The sequence below is a fragment of the Acomys minous genome (assembly GCF_964271855.1).
Source record: "Acomys minous genome assembly, chromosome: 12".
Taxonomy (NCBI): Eukaryota; Metazoa; Chordata; class Mammalia; order Rodentia; family Muridae; genus Acomys; species Acomys minous.
In genome coordinates this window covers 14,814,235-14,834,745 of record NC_140493.1, presented here as the reverse complement: position 1 = coordinate 14,834,745, position 20,511 = coordinate 14,814,235, and the positions used below count along the sequence as shown (strand labels likewise).

General features: G+C 45.9%; 1 long non-coding RNA gene across 1 annotated transcript; it reads right to left on the bottom strand.

The window, feature by feature from the left end:
• Window positions 1-1,590: 1,590 nt before the first annotated feature.
• Window positions 1,591-15,660, bottom strand: LOC311609565. The gene is made up of 3 exons (XR_014783442.1): window positions 15,020-15,660; window positions 14,421-14,538; window positions 1,591-2,111 (listed from the first exon to the last, which is right to left on the bottom strand). It is a non-coding gene; the product is annotated as an uncharacterized lncRNA (long non-coding RNA).
• Between the last annotated feature and the right edge of the window lie 4,851 nt (window positions 15,661-20,511).

Here is a 20,511-nt window from a genome sequence, read left to right as displayed (position 1 = left end):
AAATCAACCAATCAATTAATTAATTAGCTAATCAATTGGTTTAATGTGTACCTGCCTGTGTGTACATATGCACATAACATGTGTAAATTGTTCATGGAGGTCAGAAGTGGGCATCTGGCCCCTTGGAAGTGGAGTTGCTGAGGTTGGTTGTGAGTCGCCTGAAGTGGGTGCTGGGAATTGATGCTCAAGAAGAGCAGCCATGGGTTAAACGCTGAGCTATCTCTCTGCCCTTAAGAAGAACTTTTCCTTAGTGTGTATTCACTGCATAAAGTACTGAGTTTCACTTAACTGTATCATGGGCTTTAACTGTCTTCACTTCCTACACCTTCTCCTGCCCCTCCTGGTGTTAATTTTTCTCCTGAGTAGTAGTGCTCATTCTACTTTAAGGTAACAGGTGTATACAGAAGGGGGACAGATGGCAAGTAGGTCTCCTGGGATGTACATGAAAGTTTGGGGAGTGAGCACAGAGCTTACGTGGCCATTGACGAGGGAGTACACGCTCACACCTTAGACTCCACCCACTCTTTCCTTTGTAAGCTCCTGGAGGAGCCTGTGTGACTCTTCTGCCTAGCCTTTACATGCAGGTAAACGTCCACAGCGCAGTGGTCCCAAGACTATTAGAGACATGGGAAGTCAGAAGCCTGCCCTCTGCCCTCCTGTAAACAGCTGAATGCTGTACCTGAGAGCCTCTGGGGACATTTCAAGGCAGACATCTTCCACCTTCCTGGAGCTGGCGCTGCGTGGTAGGTAGCCCGCAGGTGAGGGGGGAAGGAATACCTGTCATGACTTTCTGACCCCTTGCCCAGCTCCCTCAGTGGGTGGCTGGGGACATCAGCACCAAGCAGGGTTGGTGAGTCTATTATCCTGTCCCTGGATCATTTCTTGGAACTTCTCATTAAAGCAGTCACTAGAGAAACAGACCTGTCCTGCTCTCCAGGAGTGGCCCTGGGTTCCCATTGACTGCTGGGAGATGATGTTGTCCCAGGTTTCCATTGTCCTAGGGATTGAGAGGACCTCAGTACATAGATACACAAATGCGTACACACACACACACAGACACACACACACAGACACACACACAGACACACACACAGACACACACACAGACACACACACACACACACACACACACACACACACACACACACACACACACACACCAGGGTGCCTCTGAAGGCAGAGCCATCCTTGAAGCATTGCCAAATAAGGCTTTTGTCCATACATTGCAGGGACTTCAACCTCTTTGCCTCCTATTGACCCTGCCTAGGCCCACAGCATGGCTCAGAGCCAGCTGAGCCACCACAGTGAGCAGGCCTCTTCTTATTCATCACCCCAGATGTGAAGCATGTTCCCACACACATACACTGCCATATCCCTTAAGGACCTCTAACGTCACCCCCGAGAAGTTGAGAAGTCTCCATGGAGTGGTGTCTGCCCACACCGCATAGCACAGTGTTCTTATTCTCTACCAGAAACCGACAAACCAAAGCCAAGGTGTGGCCCTCCAGACCCCAGGCTTCCCTGGGTTCCTGCAAACAAGGGTGGGAAGCTCTGGTGTCATCACATCACAGAACTGCAGCATGAGTGGCCTTTGTTTGGCTTCTTGCGATTCAAGAGCACCATCCCCTCACAAACCAGCCATGAACGTCTCAACCATTTATTGTGAATGTTATGGTACTGGATTCAAGATAGGAGCTTAATTCAACTTATTAGAATCATCCCGTGTCTTCCTAGGCTTCCGCGAGGCGTTTTCCATGGCATGGTGGGGCAGAGTTCTCATTTTGGGGTACCCATTAGCCTGGCAGATGTCCACAGTTGGAGAGTAGAGGGTTTGTACACTGGGGACAAGGGGCATCACTGTTGACATTAGGCAGCAGCCAGAGACGTCTGACTACAGAGATGAGCAGGAGGTCTGTCCCACAGAGGGTCTGCTGTATGCCTTCCACGAACAAAGTCGAGCCAAGTAGATCCATGAGTGGCCGGTGCTGGCCTCTTGATGGGCAGATGTTTCATCATGTCTGAATCGCAGATCTGGTTGATATCAGGGCTGTCAGCTAGATGTCTCGCCTTGACAACAGAAATCACAATTGCAAGGACTCCATAGCTTGTCTCTAGGCAGACATACCACAAGGAAGAAGAGATGGTGAAATTTAGGACCTGACATGAAGATGGGTGACCTTTAAGAACTGGGCCAGAGGGCAGAGGGTGGACATGGTTAGACAATCACTTTTTATTCTTTGGGGATTATAAGAAAATAAGTGGAAGATCTGTTTAGATTAATTTAGACAACAACAGTCCATGGATGCAAGGACCAGAGACACCAAGCAACTAAATGAAACGAATAGGAGTGATATAAGAGCTAAGGGAGGGGGGAGGGGACAGTTTGCAGCAGCTGTCAGCACAAGCATTCCTGTTTTTGACAAGAGAAATACAGTTTCTTTATGGGATATTGTGTTTTCCGTAAGCCTTGTAATGAAATTTTGAAAAAAAAAAAAAAAAAACCCCAGTGACGTTGATCCAAATTTTCGCTGGGAAGACTATTATTAAAATTGATAATGCTGGCCTAATGCAGTCTAAGTTATGGGTGCCGGAGATGATAAATCTTGAAAATTTGCATTGTATAAAAACGTTTTAGTAGATGGTTTTGTAGTCAGGAAGATGAGCTGACTTTTTGATTGGCTGCTACAGTGCAGAAGAGTAGAGATAAATGCTGGATAAGGCGGACGCACCTCCAGGGAAGAGTTTTGGGATGATAAACGGCTTTCCTGCGCTGTTCACGAACATTTACTTCTAATCATTTAGCTGCATTTACTGTTTGGAATGTGAAGTACCTGAAGGGGTGGGGGGCGGGAGCTGAGTCTATGATTCCTGCAGCTTATTCATCTTTAATGGACTCAAGGACAATGGGGCTGGGGGAAGGGCAGGCTCCTGTTCGGGTGGTTTGTCTTTTTTTTTTTTTTTCCTTCTCTCCCACGGTCCACACTGGGGCATGCGGCGGGGGGTGGGGGGGGGTGGGGGGGTGCATCCTAGATTCACTCACCTGCCTCTCTTGGGCTTTTGTGAAACCTGGACTCCCAAGCCCCCATCATGCAGACCAGCTGAGCAAACACACATCTTTCTTAAGAGAAAAACTTCCCACCTCTCCCCTGGATTCTGACTCATAGGAAGAACCATCTCTTTTCCCTTAAAGGATGCTACACTTGTTGCCATCCCCACCCCCATCACTGTCATTAGGATATGAATACAAATCATCCTGCATCCAATGCCTGATGTTTGTGGGCATTTGAATGAGAAATGGTTCCCACGGGCTAAGGCATTTGAACACTTGGTCCCCATTTGTTGGCACTGTTTGCAGGGTCTTCCTAGAGGAAGTATGTAACGGGGTGGCAGATTTTGAGACTAGACAGCCTCCCTCTTTGTACCTCTCTGGCTTGTGTTTGAAGCTGTGAGCTCTCAGCTCCTAGTTCTTGCCACTGTGCCTACCTCTTGCTGCCATGTTCCCCCTACAGGATAGATTCATCCCTTTGGACCTGTAAATCTCAATAAACTCTTCTCTAAGTTCCTACAATCGAGGTGTTTTATCACAGCAACAAAAAAGTAACCAATACAGTGCTCAAAAATAAAAACACCACTACCCAGTGGGTGGAAAGGTCCCAGCAAGGGTACTAGGCCTCCAACAGGATTGGATAAGAGCTGTGAAAGATCCAGGTGCAAACCTTAGGGAGATGTAGGCTTTGACCTTTTCCAAACCTACTTTATTTGGGGTTTTTTAATTCCTATACCTCCCTTCCAACCCACCTACCCTTGATAGGAGAGAAAGAAGGTTAATGGGATTAGGAGAAGTAGACCTTTGTGGACTCAGTTCCTGGAAGCAACTCCCACAGGATTTCGGCAGACCAGCAATTCAACCAAAGCTGCTGCTGGAGCCAGTAACAGCAGCCGGAACTGGAGCCCTGAGCTTTCTCTGGTGTGGTTCTCTCAAGGAGCATCTCGAAGTGGAGCAATGAACAGTCAAACAATACCAAGACCCAAAAGCCCCAGCCTCCTGTTTTGGGTATATATATAGAGTCTGTGCTACGATGTGTTTCAGCTAGCAAAAACCAAGCCCCTGCACCAGGTGGTTCATATTCTAGTGGATAAACATTACCTGATCTCTCACAAGTGTATTCCCCATCCCACACTTGGGATCAAACCAAAAAACATGCTTATATCCACTACAGGGAGACCCTCATCTTTGACCACACCCCCCAAGGGAATGAATGCTCTTGTTCACACTGGTGCCTCCTCCTAATGACAGTCACCCTTGCTAGGGAGCTACAGCACACACACACACACACACACACACACACACACACACACACACACACACACACACTCATTCTGGCATGCACTACTTATTGCTCCAATGGCCTGTGTTTTCTTTTATTTCATTTGTGCTTATCATAATTGTACTGTATTAGATGGTGACGTGTCAAAGCCTCACTCCTACCCCTCTGTGGGCCAGCATCCTGTCTCCTCTGGCTTGTCTGCCCATGCTTGGGCTGTGCAGGAAGCAGTCAAGCCGTCAAGGAAGTATTGGTTGATACACATGGTGTGGCCGTCATTCCCTCTGGTGTGATGGAGGTTTGGGATCGCTGATGATGACTGATGGTGGCTGAGGTACTCAGTGACTATATTAAATACCACTGGATCCAAAGCCTCAGTATACTGAGCCTCTGGGCACACGCCTTACATCTCCATCAAGGAGACAAGCACAGGGCAGCTTTTCTAGCATGGCCCTGTTTCCCCCGGGCTTCTCTTTGTTAAGCAATGGAAACTCTCGGGAGATATCACAAAGAGGTGGACTCCGTAGAAGTTGTTCTAGCTTGCTTTGTATTGCTCTGAAAGACGCCATAACAAAAAGTAGCTTGAGGAGGAAAAGGATTATTTGCTCTTGCAATTCTCAGGCTATCCCCTGTCATTGAGAGAAATCAGAGCAAGAACTCCAATAGGACAGGAACCTGTAAATAGAAACTGAGGCAGAAACCATGAAGGAATCTTGCTTACCGACTTGCTTCTCCATGCCTTGCTCAACCCTCCTTTCTTCTTTAAACAATATTCATTCATTCATTCATTCATTCATTCACTTTATATCCCAATCATAGCCCCCTCCCTCCTCTCTTCTTGGTGCCACCCTCTCTTCCTCATCTCCCTATCCCCCCTACTGTACTCCTCAGAAAAGGGGAGCCCTCCACCAGTGCACCCCAGAACATCAAGTTGCATCAGGACTGAGGGTATCCTCCTCCCCTCCCCCACTGGGAAGAAGTGATAAAAAAAACAAGCCACTGGGTCCATGTCAGGCCCTGCTCCCCTTACTAGGGGAACCACATGAAGTCTGAGCTAGCCATTGGCTACACCTGTGTAAGAGGCCTAGGTCCAGCCCATGCATGATTCTTGGCTGGTGCTTCAGTCTCTGCAAAGCCTCTCTGGGCCCTGGTTAGTTGGCTATGTTGGTCTTCTTGCTTAGCTCCTGTCCCTTCCAGGTCTTTCTATCCTTCCTTTCACTTTTCCACAAGACTTCCTATGCTTCGCCCGATGTTTGGCTGTGAGTCTTAGCATCTGTTTCGATCTGCTGCTGGATGGAGCCTCTCAGAGGACAGCTATGCTAGACTCCTGTCTGCAAGCATAGGAGAGTACTGTTAATGGTGTCAGAGGGTTGGCTCTCTCACACGGGGTGGGTCTCAGGTTGGGCCAAGCATTGGCTGGACATTCCCTCAATCTCTGTTCTATCTTTATTCCTGAACATCTTGTAGGTAGGGTAAATTTTGGGTCAAAAATTTTTGTGAGTGGGTTGACGTTCTGTTTCTTTCACTAGGAGTCCCGTCTAGTTAGAGGTTGTCCTCTTCAGTCTCCATGACCCATGTTACTAGGAGCCTCAGCTAGAGCCACCCCCATTATCCTCCTAGAAGCCTACATTGTCCCAAGTCTCCAGCTTGTCACAGAGATACCCCCGCCCACAGTTTCTCTTCTCTCTGCAGGTCCTCTGTCCTCCTGCTCTCCTCAAGTCTGATCTCCACCCTCAGCGAGGATACTTGCTCAACTATGTTCAAAGCAGTCTTATTTGCAATAGCTAGAATCTGAAAACAACCTAGATGCCCCTCAACTGAAGAATGGATAAGGAAACTGGTACATTTATACAATGGAATACTATTCAGCTATTAAAAACAACGGAAGCATTAACAATTGCAGGCAAATGGGTGGAACTAGAAAAGATCATCCTGAGTGAGGTAACCCAGACCCAGAAAGGGACACATGGTATGTACTCACTTATAAGCATATTTTAGCCATCTAGTACAGGATAAACATACCACAATTCACAGAGCCGAAGAGGGTAAGTAACAAGGAGGACTCAAGGGAGGGTGCTTAAACTTCACTCAAAAGGGGAAATAGAATAGACAGCAGAAGAGGTTAAAGAGAGGGATCAACCTTCCCTCCTTTCTTATACAACCTAGTATTGCAGTCATGTATGAATGCTCTTTTTCTTATTTTCAGTTCTGGAAGTGTAATCTGTGGACTCCCTTGTGCACCAGAGGCAGCTATGCAGCCTCTCGTAACTGCACCCTCAGCCTATTTTAAATGCTCTATGTCAAACAGGAACTCATTGATTGTCCAGGCTGGCTGTGAACTTTTTTTTGGCATCTGGCCAACCAATTTATCCTGGCGTTGAATACGAGTGACCAACAGGCCAGGAACACAGATTTGGGTTACTTCAAATTTCATGATCCAAATGTAATAGTTTCATGGTGCGTTTATAGTAGCAGAACAAAGAGAGTCATCCATCCAGGCACTTCTTTAAATGTGTTGGTGGAAACATTGTGTGGGTAGGTTATGGCAAAGTGGAGGAACCGTCTACTGTTGACCTCAGATGCTATCTAATGACGCTGAGCCTTCTGGTTGGTGGAAGTCAGTGAGCTGTTAATACAGTTAGGAAGGCTTTTAATTCATTAGTCCTAGGATACTGGGGCAGACAAAGAGATGATGCCTAAAGAATTGCTATTAAAGGAGCAAAGACAGTCCAAGATAAATTATAATTAGTCTTTGGACTTGTAATATTCTAACACCTCCATTGTCACTGAGGTTCTCATCGGTTAATCGGCCTTGTCGAAGTTTCCATGTAAAGTATAGTTCTTTCCAGGACCTTTCACTTTCAGCCTCTAAGTAGCTGGGATTATAGTGGTGGCCTAGCTCGTTCTCTCTCCCTCCTGCTTATCTCCCTGGCTTTCCTCCTCCCCCTCCTCCTTCTTCCTCTCTCTCTCTCTCTCTCTCTCTCTCTCTCTCTCTCTCTCTCTCTTTCTCTCTCTCTCTCTCTCTCTCTGTGGTGTTTCAGATTAAACCTAGTACCTCACACATGCTTAGCGCAGAACAACATCTCAGCCCCTACAAGTGTTCTCAAAACCAGCAGCATCATAAAACCTCTCAACAGATAAATAGAAGCAGCCAAAAGGAGCCACGGGGAAAATACAGAACTAAAAATACACAGACCCAAGGGCCTGCCGGATGTGTCTGTGATAGATGCCAAAGTTCAAAGAGGCCAAGCCATTGCTCTCCAAGCCACAGAGGGAGAAAAATCTCTCAATCAGGCGCGCATAGCCTGAGGGTGGACATGCAGATCTGCTGTCATCTGTGGGATGAAAACTGAGATGAAAGTTCTGTTTGAGTTAAAGAATACAAGTTGTCAAGAGATGTAAAGATGGAGATGAAGGAAAACTGCACAAACCAAAGGATTTAGTCAAGGAGCCGTCCATAGGAAACCAAGGGAGATTACCCGGTGGAGTGAGCATTTCTCATCTGAAACCAGAGACCGGAATGAATGGTGAGTGTCCCTTGTTGTGGAACGCTAAACCACACATTCTAAATATGACAACAGCTTCCTTAAGGAGGGAAGAGGAAATGAAGATGTCCTCACAGAAGAGCTAGAAGATCTGTGCCCTGAATCTCCCCTCAAAAGCTGGCCAAGAAAGGTTGTCAAGTGAACGAAAGTCACACTTGGTAGAGCTCAGGACTGTCAGGATAGAACGAGGAAAAAGGATGGAGGGAAGGAAAAAGGATGGAGGGAAGGGAAAGCTCAAATGTCATTGGTTCCATTGTGATGTGGGAGACCGAGTCCAGGGCCTCATATGCCCGGCAAGCCCTTTGCCTCTGAGCCTGTTTTAATGCTTTATTTTGAGATAGAGTCTCATTAAATCACCCAGGCCTTGGTTTCTCAGCCTCAAGTGAATGAGATGGCAGGCAGGTTGTGGCTCTCCCCCATTCCTGGAGTCATTGGCTACCCATCCTCAGGAACAAGGTGGCAGAGGGGACAAACTAGGGGTTCGGTGGCCCATGACCACAAACAGAAATAACCTTCAGGGATCAGCTATTGGGAGGGTAGATCAATTTTATTTGAAGTGAAGGGAATTTCCAGGTTGAGCGAATGTAATTGGCTAAAGAGCTAAGGTACAGAGATGCCTCATCAATATAGAGAGGCATTCCAGGAATCCCAGGTGCTTGCTGAACAAGTTTTATGGGGAGAATGGGAGTTAGACCCCGTAATTTCCCTAAGGGCTATGTGACATTTCTCAGCTAAAGAGTTTGGGGTCTGGGATCCCGGAGGCAGTGAAAAGGAAGCCTTGCTGGCAAAGGGAGTCCACCATTTTGCACCAATCTCAGGGCTTTCTGGTAATGTTGGACTTAGACCTTAGCAGCAGGGTTTCCCAGCAGTAGGTCTATGCAACAGAAACCACGTTTTATGATTAAAGCAAAAGTAATATTTCTTTTGTATTCAAAACAACATTTAAAAGTAAAGGAAAGAACGCAAGTGGGAACGAAGGCGCCACTGAGTGTGAAGCAATGCTGTTGTCAGTGGATTGTGCAAAGTCACAGATGTGTAGTGAGAATCATCCAAAATGACTGCTCCAAACTACACCACAGCGCACACCAGAACTGCTGAGACAGATGACGACAGATACCAAAAATATAACCACTAATACAAAAAGATAGCAAGAAACAGATAAATGAGATTTTAAAAATATATGAAAATGATGGACAACTACCATCTTATCAAAGATAACCTTGAATACAGGTGACTAAATGCACAACCAATAAAAAACGGATGTTTGAAAAAGTGGATATACTCTTTTACACACACACACACATGAAACTTGCCCGTATTCCAACTGTGTGCCACCTGTAAGAAAGTCATTTCATATCAGCAGTACAGATAAGCAGGAAGTAAGAGGATGGACAAAGATGCACTATGTAAAATTAAAGATGCTCTTTGTGTTAATATCTAATACAAAACCAAAGTTTTGCTAGAGACAGTCACTTTGCATAACGACAGGAATATCATCCCACCAGGAAGCATGGAGATCAAAGTGTGTGCACAACCAAACCACAATGCCATGACTTACCACCAACAGAGGTGACAGGAGAGCCATGGGTCACTAGTACAAGCCACATCTTGGTTACTTTTGTCAACTTGACACAACCTAGAGTTATCTGGGAAAAGGATATAAACTGAAGAGCTGTCCACATAAAATTGGTCCTTAGAGGATTATCTTACTAACTGACACAGGGGTGTCTAACCCACTGAACAACATCATTCCCTAGGCAGGTGGACGTTGGTTATATAATAAAGTTTAGCAGAGAATGAGTCTGCCTACGGGCTGGCAAACAATGTTCTTCTGTGGCTTCTGTTGTGCTTGGCTGTGGAGTGAGTTCCTTTTTCAGAAATAATGCTGTAATAAGAATTTTGGTGTCTAAAAACCCAGGTATGTTGTGAAACCTGTTTTGGTTTTAACCCGGGTTTAATCCGGTTTTAATCCAGCTGCTTCAGGCTGTCCACAGCAGCCCCATACATACTCTGGCAGGGGTGGGATGTGATATTCTGCCAGCTGAAGATAGTTTAACTCTGGGGACTCTAGAGAGGGTTTTAAAAGGCCAGTACCCCAAGAGAAGGTGTGGCTGTTCCTCCTGCTGGTTCCTGCTCCTGCTGCTGCTGTTCCTGGTTTGTCCAGCGGTTGTGAGAAAAGAGACAATAAGAAAAAAAAAAATTGGAGATAGCCTGACAAGATGAAGATTGGACTTTCTCCCAAGGAATTCAATGCCCCTAGTCAACAGGGAGTAGTCTAAAAACAACTCAGTGCTTCCTTTCCCTCTTAACCTTCTGTCTCTCCTACCTGGTGTTGGGATGTTGGAAGAAATTAAGTTTGGAAGGGAGGTAGAGGTAAAAGACCCCAATAAAATTGCTTAAAAATGCACCAACATAATGTGTGGAATATCAAGTCAACCTGCATTCAAGTTCTGCCTTGAGGCTATGAGTTTACTTTCTTCAATCATGGATGTGACCTGAAATTGTAAGCTGAATAAGCCTTGTTTTTATAACTTGCCTTTTGGTCAGGGTGCTTTGTTGCTGCAACTATGTCATTGTCTCTAAGACAAATGTTAAGGATCATCTAGAGCTGAGGAATACATGCAAGAAACACCTTCTAGAGGATGTATGCATAATTTTACATGGGAGCCTCAGAACATTCACCAGTACACATCTTATCCCATGCAAGACACACCTCAGCAAATGTGAGTACACCAACACTGTAGAGTGGGCTTTCTCTCATGAAGGGGCCAAACTAGAAATAAAGGAAAAATGATTAAATATCAAAATGTGTGAGATGTAGTTCAACCAGTGATGAAAATGGAATTTATGTTACACAATTTTAGATACACACTCTTGAGAAACAAGGGAAGCTCTCAAGTCAATGACTTGCATTGATGCCTAAAGGAAAAAGAAGAACGAAATAAAGAGACAGAGAATTGAAGGAGCAAAGCATGGTACACACCTGTAATACATTTGGGTGCCTTAGCCAGGAGGACTGTCATAAGTGTGAGGCCATCTTGGGGTACATGGAACACTCTAAGACACCCTTGATTACATGATGAGACTATCTCAAAAAAGAAAATAAAAGCCAATAGCAAAAAGAAAAATAATAAAAGAAGAAACTGAATAGTGAGTGAAAGAAGTAACAAGAACATGGAAGAAGCCAATGAGATTGAAAATAGGAGGCTGAGGGGATAAAAGATAATATGATCAGAGAACATTATATGTGTGTGTAATAAAATAGCAAAAGAAGGAAGGAAATAAATAAATGTAAAGCAAACCAACTGAACAAAATGTTTTGTTTTTACAGAAAATGCATAAAATTATCAGGACAGAGAAAGATGAAGAGAAAAGAAACAAGATAGCCAGCATTGCAGATGCTCTAGGAGCTATCACTACAGATCCTACAGTCCTTAAAGTATGACAAAGAAAGACAACCAGCTACCTACGCTCATACATACATTGACTCACAGGTCCAATGCCTCAAAACTGTACTGAAATCCAACAAAGATAAAATAATTAATCCAACTGATACTAAAATTGGTAAATGAGTAGAGTTTTAAAAAGATTCCCTAAAAGGAAATGTTCAGTGTCAGAGATTCTGCTGGAGAAGTCTGGTATTTAAAGGAGTAACAATAATTTTGCACACTATCTTCCAAGAAAGAACGCTTTTCAAATACTCTCACAAAATCAGCATTAACTTGACATCAATGCCAGATGTGGGCAGCATTAAAAAGTGAAAGAGAGACCATAATCTTTCATGAACTTGACACAATTATATTCAACAAAACAATGGAAGACTGAATTTTAAGATGCATAAAGTAATGGGGTGTGATGATTCAGTGCAGTTTATTCCAGATGTGAAACATCTGGGATCAGTCCACGTGATCTACCACATGAATGATCTGAAAAATACAAACCACATGCTTACATGGATTGATGCAGAAGTGCTCTTGATTAATGCAATGCTTTTTCATGAGAAAAACTCAAAAGTTAGAAACACAGAGGTGATGGATCTTAATAAAAAAAATCACTAAGTGTTAAATTATTTCTTTAAAAGCAGAGAGTATGGCAGGAAGTCCATTCTCACAACCTGAGTTCCACATTAGTACCTTGCATAGCTGATGAAATGGGATGTGTGTTGGGAGAGGAGGACAAGGACATATAGTTAGAGAGCAAGAATTGAAATGATGTCTTTTTGGAGATAATAGCACTATTAATTATCACAAGAAATCCACAAAAAATGTTGTAGAGCTAATGGAACTGGCAAGACTGTAGGATGCACAAATACACAAGATGTACAAAATTCATTTACAACTTGCATGCTGACAGAAGGCACGATAAAACTGAGACACGTTATCCCTCCCTTACCTGCCAAAGAGCAAACAGGCATGGGATCTGTATGCTGAAAAGACTGATTTTTTTTTAACATTTACTTTCATTTTTTTCGTGTGTGTGTGTGTGTGTGTGTGTGTGTGTGTGTGTGTGTGTGGTGTACATTTGTGTCTTCATGCTTGTATGTGGTATATGTATATGTATGTGGTATGTATATGTATATGGATGTATGTTCACCTGTGTGCATGCAGAAGTCTAAAGTTGATGTCAGGAATCCTCCTCAATGGCTCTTCCACATTATTCAAGGAGGTAGAGTCTCTCAATAAAACCCAGAGTTCAACAAAATGACTAGTCTCCTTACCCAGCTTGCTGGAATTACAGGCAACCACCATGCCATCCTGGTATTTCCATGGGTTCTGAAGATCTGACCTCTGGTCCTCACTGTTACTTGACTGTCTGAGCAACCTCCTCAGTCTCAAGTTATTTTTTGAGACAAGGTATTATTATGTAGCCCAGGATGACCTGAACTTATGATCCTCTGCCCCAGCCCATGTCCTGGGATGGAGCTTGTATATCGCTATGGTTGACTTGAAAAAAAAATCAAATATGAGCAAAAAATATCCACAGAAGAATTACATACACAGGAAGACATTGTATGTTCATAGTTTGGAAGGTTTATGTGGAGAATGAGTAGATATCCACAGACCAAAATAACAAACCTTCGCCTAAAATTCAAACATTACAGAAGTTAATGAAAACATGTCACAGAATTAAATTAAACCGTATAACTCTATTAGGACAAAATGGAAGAAAATCTTCAGAATCCATGTTTTACCCATAGTTCTTGGACTGGATATAAAAATCACTTATCTGAAAGGGGAAATTGAACCTTATCAGACTCTAAACATCTCCCTTGAAAAGGGTTGTGTTAGAAGCAGGGCATGAACGGGACATGCTTCCAAACCAGGAGACTGGCCAAATGTGAAGTGAGCTCTCAAAATTCATCATAAGACATAATTGAATTAGGAAATGGGCATAAGACCTGGCCTCCTGGTTATTTCTTCTGAGAGCAGGTCAGTCTACAGCTTTCTCAATGAAAACCACATGTGACATTTCATTTGTCACCAGAGTCAGACCTCATGAGAAGAAGGTCCTGGGCCCATGGGGGCGTAAAAAGGCTAGACCACCAACTGAAGAGCATGCATAGACTGGAACTAGACCTACACATATGTCTAGGTCTACCTACTCCAAATATGTAGCAGATGTACAGCATGGTTAACATGTGGTCCCCCCCCTAACAATGGGAGTGGGGGCTGTCTCTAACTCCGTTGCCAGCCATTGGATCCACTTCCCCTTAGGTGGGCTGCCTTGTCAGGACCCACTGGGAGAGGATGCATTTAATCCTGCTGCAACTTTAGGAGGCAGGGTGGGTTGGTATCCCTTGGGGCCTCCCCTTTTCTGAGAAGGAGAGGGGGGTTTGTGGAGGGGTGTAAGGGTGAGACTAGGAGGACAGGAGGGAGGGAGCTAAATCAGGCTGTAAAGTGATTAAATAAATAGGTGGGGAAAGTAAAACAAGCCACTGCAGAAATGCAAGATGGTGAGGACATGGCTCAGTAAGCCAAGACCTTACCTCACTAGGATGAGGGCCTGAATTCACTCCCCAGAATCCATGTAAAACTGTACAGGTGTTTTGCATTTGTAATCCTATAGCTGAGGAGACAGAGACAAGCAGATCTCTGGAACTTGATGGTCAAGTCTCAGAGTTAGCCAGCTCCCAGGTAATGAATAGACCTTGTTTCCGAAATCAAGTGAGAGGCAGAGCCTAAAGGGACCCTAGCCTTCATATACACACATATGCATGCATGCACATGTACGCCCGCATGCACATACACACACTTGTGCACCCATAAACACATATACAAGGGGAGATTAGCTTCTGCAGGCACTGTGGAGGGGAGAGCTGTGTGCTAGCCCAGATGGATGCAGCAGAATTATATGTTTAAAATACTGTCATTCCTATGCCTTGTTTGTGTTACTTGGCATGCTGGGTGCCAAATGAAGGATGGTCAGCCCAGGTAGACAGTGTAGGATGAGAGCAGCTAGTGGCTCCTTTGAGATGCGCCCTTACCTCAGAGCAGTTAGAATGCATTTACAGGAAAGACATTTTTCAGAATTATTAGGATAACCACATCACCTTGGACAGCTTGGTGAAGAACTCATCACTCAGACATCGAATAGAGATGACCCTTTGGGAACAGGCCTGGTCCCCATGAAGACATGAGCCTCCTGAGCTTCACTGCAAGAGTCCGCCTCTGAAACATTTGAGATCTAAAGTGGGTCTCTGGACAGACTCAGCATTGAAATGAGGGTTGGGGGGTGACTATGAAATGGAAAATTGTAAAAGTGATGGTGATGACTTTGCAATCTGTATGTCTGTCTTTGCCTGATCCTATCTTAACTGCAAAATTTGGGCATCTCCATTTGGCCCCAATAGTCAGTGGCTCCACATTTCCCCTGTCATGGGGGTGTAGGACAGATGCTACCACCTGAAGAGGTCTTGTGAGGAGGTCACTAGGGGTCTAAGCCATCTGGATACTAAGCACATAACCTGGGGTCCATGACCCTGAACAGGTCCTGGGTCCTTGGGCCCTGAGGGTCACTTTAGGCCCTGGTCACTAAATGGGGTGAAGTCAACAGAAGTCAGAGGTGGAAAGTCCTTGTGGGTGCACAGGTCCCTCAGATGAAAGCAATGTAGGAGGGAAGAGGGTTACAAGGGACAGGCAGCCTGCCTACCTAGTGCTGAGAGGGTCAAGTGTTCCCCCACACGTGTTTTCTGTTGTAAAGATGAAACAAACACAGGTGCATGGCTCCACCCTGCCCCTACAGCTCTCCTCTGCTGTCCTGTCCTATCCCAGGAGGTTCAGCCCCCTAGTGGCTGCCTTCCGAGGTCTTGTAAGTTGGTAGGGTCTGCATGGGCTCCATCAAACATCTGGCTTACGGGTTTAAGCATGGCTGTTTGGAGGCAAAGGATGAAGGCTTGGGCAGAGGGAGGGGACCACTTCTTTCTCCTTGGAGGATATGAAAAGCTCACACTTGCCAAACCTAGGCTTCAGGGAAATTCCCACACATCCAGATTTGTGTCCTGCCTGAAGGGAGGCAGTCGGAGAAGCTTAGAAGATGCATAGGGAAGCCTGTTGGAAGTTGGTTCTCTGAGGTGCCAGAGAACCTCAGTGGCATATTCATCCTGATGCCCTTGGGAGCAGATGCAGAATGTTGTGGCGTGTCTCAGGAGTCCATGGCTTCTCTTCCTTTCTTTCCTTCCTGAAGCCCCAGTACATGTGGCAGGGGCCGTAGCATTTGTTCATCTAGCTGTGTGTGAGGAGATGAACAGAAGGGAATCTCCTGCTGGAACTTTGGACAGATTCTATGTTCCGGTAGAGAGATGGAGTGGTGCATGCCACCTGGGCACTGGCTGGCTGGCGGCAAGAGCAGACAGGATGAGGACAGAGACCACCATGGAATCTTTCACACCAGGTGCTGGAAGGGGAATGGACCCTTGACCCTGAGGGAGAACTCCTGTTCTGTCCAGAGACAGTGGAGGAAGGTAAAGAGATATTGGTGAGGGGAACCTTGCCACCACAGAGCTCAGGGACTGTGTGTTTCTTATACCAGCAGCTCTGTGATCGATCTTAAACCGAGCTTCATATTGAGAGAGATGGGGGAAAGACCTGGGGAAAGGGCTTCCTGTAGATCTGAGTTCTCCTTACCTAATTCCCTTTATGTCCCCCACCATGGGGCATGTGGAGCGCAGGCCACACATCGTTCCTCCCCAGCCTGGCTGACTTCCTAGAGCAGTGGTTCTCAATCTGTGGATCACAAACCCATCCAGGTGGTCAAATGAACCTTTGACAGGGGTCACCTAAGACGGTGAGAAAACACATATATTTGTAGCATGATTCACAATGGTGGCAGAACTGCAGCTATGAAGTAGCAACAAACGTAAGTTTATGGTTGTGGGGGGGGCGGTGTCACCACAACATGAGGAACTGGACCTCCCATGAGGAACTGTTCCTGACTCTGAGGCATGCCGAGAACTCAGGCACTGTTCGCGAGTGCAGAGCTGAGGACCAGCCTCAAGCCCAGCTAGGATCTGACCTCTCTTCCTTTGACCGCCTCATGCTGTTTGGTTCTGCTGGAGACTAGACTTGCTCATCACATGGCACCAGCCCCTCGGTCTCTAGTCACTCCAGGGACATTTTGATGATGTTCACCATAGTCCCACTCTTTCTAGGGATGCCGTTCCCATCCCACCACAGGCGATGTAATCTATTCCCACAGAGTTCTATCAGCAAGGTCTGGACCTCAGGACTGTGCGGCTTCCACTCCCAGCCTCCTTAATAAGGAGGCACCTGCCGTGCCAGCACACCCAAGCTTCTCAGAGAACAGTCCTGGAAGAGTGTGGTTGAGCACAGGCACATTTAGAGCTTAGATTATATATATCACTGAACACACAGCTGGTCAGTGGCTAAGTGAGTGCCAGGAGCTACTCAGACAGCCTAGACTCCCCATCAGATGCCCACTTCACAGAAACTGCTGGAAGCTGCCTTGCTGCAAGCCTGGTCCTTGAGGCAGGGCACTACATGATCACGATAGTCTAGGCCAGGTTCCCACAACTGCAGTGCTGGTTTTCTGGGTCCTTAGGCCTCCATTTCCAAGCTCAACATCTGAGCCCCAGTGCACTCTGGGAAGAGACGACAGGGGAGGGCACTCAAAGCTGGAAGATAGTCCTGGGGGCCCGTGTGGGTGGGCAGGGCAAGGCCTCCAGCAACACTCCTTACAGCCTCCCCTGCTGGAAACTCTGCCCTTTATTCCATGGGTACCATCACTCTCTGCTTCCTGGTAAACAAAGAATCTGCCTAAGCTGGACAAAGTGCTGGACTCCCAGCTCCTCTGTATCCCATGGGAGCTCCAGTCATGCCACCTGGGGTGCAGGGCAAGCACATAACTGGGGTTCCAGACCTTTCTCTAGCCATGTTTTCCGTAAAGTTGTCTAGTGGCTAAACTGCCCACAGCTTACTTCTCACACAGCCTTCCTACAAAATCATTTCATCTGTGGCATGTGGAGGCTGGTGCATCACAGGACAGCCATGCGTGATATGCCTGTGTTCTATCTAATTGCCAGAGCCAGGTTTTGATAGAAATCATAGAATAGCTTGTTTTGTGTTGATCTAATTGGACAGAGCCAGGCCATTTTCACAAGATGGAACCTAACCGGAAGGGCTCAGTAAGACGGTCGCCTCACTCTCGTGCCAACGCTGGCAGACTGTCTTTGGGAAATTCAAGTTTTGTTCTCCTCAAAAGGTCAATTTTCCATGATTAGAAGAGAGAGGGGCTGACCCTGTCAAGTTCGCTCTGTCTTTTTGTGAGTAGAGAAAAAGTACATGTGACCAAAGCTTGAGCAAAATTTTCCTCCTTACACATTAAAAAAAGAAAGGAAGAAGAAAGAAATTCAGGGTGCTATAGCAAGAGCCTGCTGGCTGAAGTCCAGGGGGGGCCTCAGTCTATGCCTGCTGCCTCTGGGTGTTGCTTTGTGGAGTTAGGCCTTAGCTGCTGAAATTCTGAGTACACTTGCCAGCTCTCCAGGGAGCCTCCTAAATGCCAACTGAACAAAAAGAGGTTTTTCTAATTAGCAAAATAATTAAGACAATTGGAAAAAAGTACACAGCTCTGAGAGTTAGAAGCAGGGCCTGCTGGGAGGGAGGTTGGAGACTCTTGATGTGGTGGGGTACAATGTAGCATCCCGGGAAGAGGAGAAGCCAGCAAAAGAATTGCCAGGGAGACGTCTCTGTTCCAGGCTCGCTCTATTTCAGGCCTCTGTAGAAAGTGTCTAACCAAGGCAGGTGACAGAGCTTTACCAGGAGCTTGATGGGACCAAGGGTAAGGACCCCTGGTAGCCAGGGCCTCCTCCACATGCCTGCATCTGCTCACACCTGAGGAGAGCAGGAGAACATAGCCCAGGACAGCAAGGGCCTGGGGAAAAGTTGAAGGCCCGTTAAGTCCTAACTTGGTAGCTCCATGTGGGGGACATATCACTGTCTCTTGCTTGTAGATCTGAAGCCAGCACTCTTGGGTAGTCCCTGGCTGCTCAGTTAGTACCAGGAGGAGAAAGAGATGGTGCTCATGAGAGGACTAAACACTGCTAAAAGGCCCTAGAAACATCCATAGTCTTATTTGTCAATGTGAAGGCTCTTGGAGTTGGTGAGGCTCCACTGCTCCTGTTACACTTTCAATGCTAAAATTATCTGTTTTGGGGGGAGCTGCAGGTGATGGGAGTACGTCTGCCATCTTGTGTGAGCCCAGGTGCAATACCTCTAATGGTATTTACACAGGTGGGCCCCTGTTTTCCTGTTACTCTTGAGTCAATGTGCTTACTCCTTCCTAGCCATAGTCTTATATGTGGGGTTCATTATAACTGCTCCCCACATCTAAGTGTGGGTCGCTCTACTAGAATCATAAATGTTAGTTGTCTTGTGGACAAGCCACCATGCCCTCAGGCTTACCTCTGCAGGGTGACTTCTTGTCCTGTGTTGCTGGACAGATTGGCCTCTGGGTGTGCTTCACAGTGCTGAACTCAAGACAAAGCAGGTGGGAGTGCTGATAGAGCAGCGTGGCTCCACCACTTGGAACAGAGGAAAGCAAGGGAACGCAGTAGGATAGATGTGGGGGATTAGCATAACACTGGGTGGTCATCGGAACAGTCAAGTCTGATAAACTTCACGGATAAATTAATAAACTGCTGTTCTAGGCATTGGGAGCTTTGAAATGCAGCTGCATGCAGCTTTGGCCTGCTCTGAGGAAGGAAAAGGGAAAGGGGGAGAAAGCACCTTGGACTCAGAGCTGTGAATATTTGACTTAAAAAAATCCCAGAAATCACTGGGCTGTGGTGGCGGACACTCTTAATCCCAGCACTCAGGAAGCAGAGGCAGGCAGATCTCTGTGAGTTTGATGTTAGCCTGGTCTACAGAGTGAATTCCAGGACAGTCAAAACTACGCACAGAAGAAACCCTGTCTCACAAAACCAACCAACACAACCAACCAACCAAATAAACAAAGTCCCAAGAATCGACAGGCAAACCACAGAGATAGGTACACGATTAATGCCCAGGTCAAAACTCTGGTGCGCACAGGGCAAAGTTAAGAGAGAAAGCTCTTTGGAGAGGCGGACAGTTGTCAGCTTCCCATCAGACACAAGGATGGGCAAGGGAAGCACAGTGTCCCCTGAAGGCCACAAAGGAACAGGAGTGCAGAGTGGGAGGCAGACCTGGATCCAAGAAGCTTCTGGTGGTACCCTGCTTTGAGAAGGGACACTGCAGAAGAATGAGGAGTGGTCACAGGACTGCCTATAGTGTAGGAGTTACTGGCTACATTATGTATATATATATATATATATATATATATATATATATATATATATATATCCTGCTTCAGCTTACATCGATACAAAGCCAACTCTCAAGTGGGTGGATGGGCAGGTTTAAAAGTAATATGTTAAAATACTCAGAAGAAAATAAGAGATTCTGTCTTTATGACCTGAGTTTGATTAAAGACATGTCAAAAAGACCCAGGAAGGCTGCCTCAAAAGTTTGATTCATTCACCAGCATAAAACTTTGAATGTCTATGAAATAAGAAGCACTGTAGACAATAACAGACAACCATGGGCCTGAGGAAGATGCAACCAGCGTGTGAGTTGGCAACGTGTGACCGCCAGACTATATATATATAAACCCTTCCAAGGAAATGATGTCACTAAGCAAACCCCTGTACAAAGGTGTGAGCAGACTTTTCACAGAAGAGAGAGGAAAAGAGCCAAGGACACCTTGTAAGTCAAAAAAGAAAAAATCCAGTAAGAGAATAAAAAATTCAGGTGACGGGGCTTAGGAAATGGCTCAGCAGTTAAGAGCACCTGATGCTTTTGCAGAGGCCCCGGGTACAGATCTCAGAGCTTACTTAGGATAGCTCCAGCTCCGGGAGACCCAACACATACCATGGTACATGGGTAGCAGTCAGGGAACAATTTTCAGGAGTTGTCTCCTTTCACTGTGAGTCCTGGGGGTCAAACCCATGCTGTCAAGGTTCGAACAGCAAGTATTTTTCCCTTGTTAAGTCAAGTTTCCACTACTGTGAGAAAACATCTGAAAGGGTCTGTTTGGCTAACAGGTTATGAATGTATCATTGGGAAAGGCAAAGACAGAAAATCCAGGCAGGAACCTGGAGGCAGGAACCA